The 3787-nt window shown below is 29.9% G+C and overlaps 2 long non-coding RNA genes across 2 annotated transcripts; both read right to left on the bottom strand.

The window, feature by feature from the left end:
* Nucleotides 1–910: 910 nt before the first annotated feature.
* On the bottom strand, nt 911–1473 carry LOC142237082 (uncharacterized). The gene is made up of 2 exons (XR_012722327.1): nt 1237–1473; nt 911–1169 (listed from the first exon to the last, which is right to left on the bottom strand). It is a non-coding gene; the product is annotated as an uncharacterized LOC142237082 (long non-coding RNA).
* Nucleotides 1474–1821: 348 nt separating this feature from the next.
* Nucleotides 1822–2107, bottom strand: LOC142237086 (uncharacterized). The gene is made up of 2 exons (XR_012722332.1): nt 1958–2107; nt 1822–1864 (listed from the first exon to the last, which is right to left on the bottom strand). It is a non-coding gene; the product is annotated as an uncharacterized LOC142237086 (long non-coding RNA).
* Nucleotides 2108–3787: the final 1680 nt, after the last annotated feature.

The following is a 3787-nucleotide window of genomic DNA, read 5'->3' as shown; positions in this document are numbered from 1 at the left end:
AGATAATGCTTTTCATTAATAAAACATCATGGCGCATCTCGTGGTACTATGCCAAAAAATTGGTTATAGCCCTGCTATACATACTACATTTAAGGTCATTTTTTATACGCTATTATAGGTTGGTGCATATGTTTGCAGCAACCAGAAGGACATGATATAGACACACGATGTCTTTATCAATAATGCTCAGGGCCGCTCCCTTGGTCTGTCCATCTGCACAGACAAGAATATCACCAATATAATTCCAATAAGTAAATTGATTGAAGTTGAAAGCATAATCAATTAAAACAAGTATATACGGCTGTAAGTTCGGCCAGGCTGAATCTTATGTAACCTCCACCATGGATTGCATAGAAACTTGTACTAAATACTGTCATCCACAATTAAATTACTTGGGTTGCGGCCGATGGCAAGGCATCTTAAAGTAAAGTTAGTCCATGCGGGATATATAGTAGACAAAAGAAAGATCGACTAAATACGTTTATATTCAGTTGTTGACCGGTACACACAAAAAAAATTTTTTTGATTTCAATCACGAAAATCGCGGATTCAATCATTTTTTTAATTGAAATGTCTTCAATCACGAAAATGATAGTATCAATCACCCATTTTGATTGAAAACCAACACGATTTTTAATTAAAAATTTAATTGACTTTTGTCACGGAATCAATTAATTGTGTGATTGAATCAATTAAAAACGTGATTGATTTTTAACATAAAATTCAATCACAGTTTTAATTGAATCAATTAAAATTTTAATTAATTTCGCGACAAAAATCAATCAACTATTTGATTCATTCAATTAAATAATTAATTGAAATTGGCTATAAATTTCGATCAAAAAATTTATATATTGCGAACCCAAAATCGTATTTAGTTTTTTTCTTTTGAAATAAAAGAAAATATGTGTTTCTTATAAAACATATTTAATATTTTATTATTTTTTGAATTATGCAATAGACAAATAAATTTGGTTCTTGTCATTTGTGTTTTGTTCTAACATAACTTACAAATACAACTACTATCAATAACAACTATAGGGTGAAAAAATAAATTATATAAATCATTATCTTCCTTATAATAATAACCATGTTAGCATGTTCCTTCTAATATATAGATGCGCCTAGATTTCCAATAATTCAGCAGCCTGTAAGCTAAATTAGTTTTTCTGAAAGTAAACAGAATAATTCGAATTTAATTTTGTTCAATTAAAAGTTAATTTTGTTAAACATTACCTGCATAGAATATCAAGTTCAATTCTTAGTTCCAGGTTGCAGATTTATAATCTTCTTTTGCAGTTGTAGTCTTTTAGCATAAAAAGGTGTATTAAGGAGCTCGGTAATTTAATTTTAGTAACAATTCCTTTCCAAAATTTCCACACATTAAAATCGTCTATTAAAATTTGAACCAATCAAAGACAAAAATAATTGGAAAGCAATGTAATATTTGGTATTATATTGATGATACTTTGCAAATTCTGGAAATAGAAAAAAAATATAAATGGAAAATACATATTTTTATTATTATCGGATATTTTTCATATTTTTAAATCCAAAAGAAAGAACTTTTTTACCATTACATAATTCAGCTCATTAGTTTATATACCTACTTGGGTTCAAACTGAAAAAGACAGGTAAAACAAAAATGCAATTTAATGCCTACGCTACTTCGCAACTTCAAGGTGAATCTTCCAACAAACCCATACCGCTCTTGGTTTTAAGAAAACTAGGAGTGAAACAAATTTATAATTTTAAAAGATCAATACGGTACCCACTTTTTTATTGCAAACATATTATTATATATTTGATAAAATGATGGAGTTGATGGGATTGATTGGTCAATTTCACGAAATAAAATTGGTCACTAAAAGAAATGAATAAAAAATATATTATTTTAGTCCGTTTAATGTAAACAGGCTTCAATGGAAAACGGTATTCACATTTCACAATTTTTTACCTTCAATAAACGTAGATTGTTTTCCATTTTTACAATACCACAAAACACAAACACAGGTAATTTCAAATGCGTTCTGTCATATATTTTTTTCAAACCTTTACCACGTGTCCGTTTGTTGTTGCACACTTTATTTATTTCAACCCTTTGCTATGATTTGTTGTTCCGTTCAAAATATTTATGCACACATTTTGAATGCAGCAGACAGAATGTCGCCAATCATGTTTTTCAATTTACGCGAAAAACAAAAACCCAACCGTTCGTTACGAATTACTTCCACAGACTGATCTCTCCATCATACATTGTTGAATAAATACCCATTCTCTTGTTCTCTTTTCGCTCTTTCCATTGCTCAAAATTATTCAGTTTCAATCACAAAGGTGATTGGATCAATCACATATGTAATTGGAAACGGAAAAAAATTCAATCACGTTTGTAATCGAAAATTATTTCCGAATTGATTAACAAATTGATTGAATCAATTAATATTTTAATTGGAAACGTAACAAATATCAATCATTTTTTTAATTGGATTTTATTCGGATTTGATTAAATAATTAATTGAATCAATTAACATATTAATTGAATCCGTTTCCAAATTCAATTAAGTGTTTAATTGAAAAAATTTTGGTGATAATTTTTTGTGTGTATATATAGGAAAGAAATAACTACGATCCGATTTGGACTTTTGTGCGGCAATTATAGTGCCAGAATTGAAAAATGGGGGTCGCTTCATATGACGGCGATATACAATTATGAACACGAGTCTACCAAAAATGACAGATTTTTTACTGTTTGGTAGATTGATAGAATTCTTGATGTTTTGGAAGATTTTGCAAAATATTTCTCTCCAACTATGAAATGCTCCATAAATTTTCTATAGAAATAACATTTTGACAAAAGTTTCTGCAGAAATAAAATTCTGACAAAATTTTCTATAGAAATAAAATTTTGACAAAATTTTCTAAAGAAATAAATTTTTGACAAAATTTTGTATAGAAATTATATTTTGACAAAATTTCCTAAAGACATAAAAAGTTCACAATATTTTCTATAGAAATATAAAATTTTGACAAAATTTTCTACGGCAATACAGCGCTATATTATGAAACACATGTACTAATATAAATAATATAAATAAATAAATAAAAAAATAATAATAAAATAATATTTTGGTAAATTATTTTTGGCTCTTAGAGGCTCCGCAACCCAAATCTGGGGATCGGTTTATATGGGGGCTATATATAATTATGAACCGATGTGGACCAATTTTGAATGGTTGTTAAAGACTATATACCAACATCATGTACCAAATTTCAGCCGGATCGGATGAAATTTGCTTCCCTTTGAGGCTCCAAACCAAATCTGGGGATCGGTATATATGGGCGCTATATATGTAGTTATGGACCGATGTGGACGAATTTTTCCATGGTTGTTACAGACCATATACCAACACCATGTACCAAATTTCAGCCGGATCGAATGAAATATGCTTTTTGTAGAGGCTTCGCAAGCCAAATCTGTTTATATAGGGGCTATACGTAAAAGTGATCCGATATGGCCCATTTGCAATACCATCTGACCTACATCAATAACAACTACTTGAGTCAAGTTTCAAGTCGATAGCTTGTTTCCGTTTGTAACACATCGAAATATTGCCCTAAGACCCCATAAATTATATATATTCTTGGTCGAGGTGAAATTCTGAGTGGATCTGAGCATGTCTGTCTCTCCGTCCGTCTATTGAAATCACGCTAACTTCCGAATGAAACAAGCTACCGACTTGAATGGTATTGCAAATGAGCCATATCGTTCCACTTTTACGTATAGCCC

This window comes from Haematobia irritans, chromosome 4, assembly GCF_050003625.1.
Source record: "Haematobia irritans isolate KBUSLIRL chromosome 4, ASM5000362v1, whole genome shotgun sequence".
In the NCBI taxonomy this organism is placed as follows: domain Eukaryota; kingdom Metazoa; phylum Arthropoda; class Insecta; order Diptera; family Muscidae; genus Haematobia; species Haematobia irritans.
This window is presented reverse-complemented; position numbering and strand designations above follow the sequence as displayed.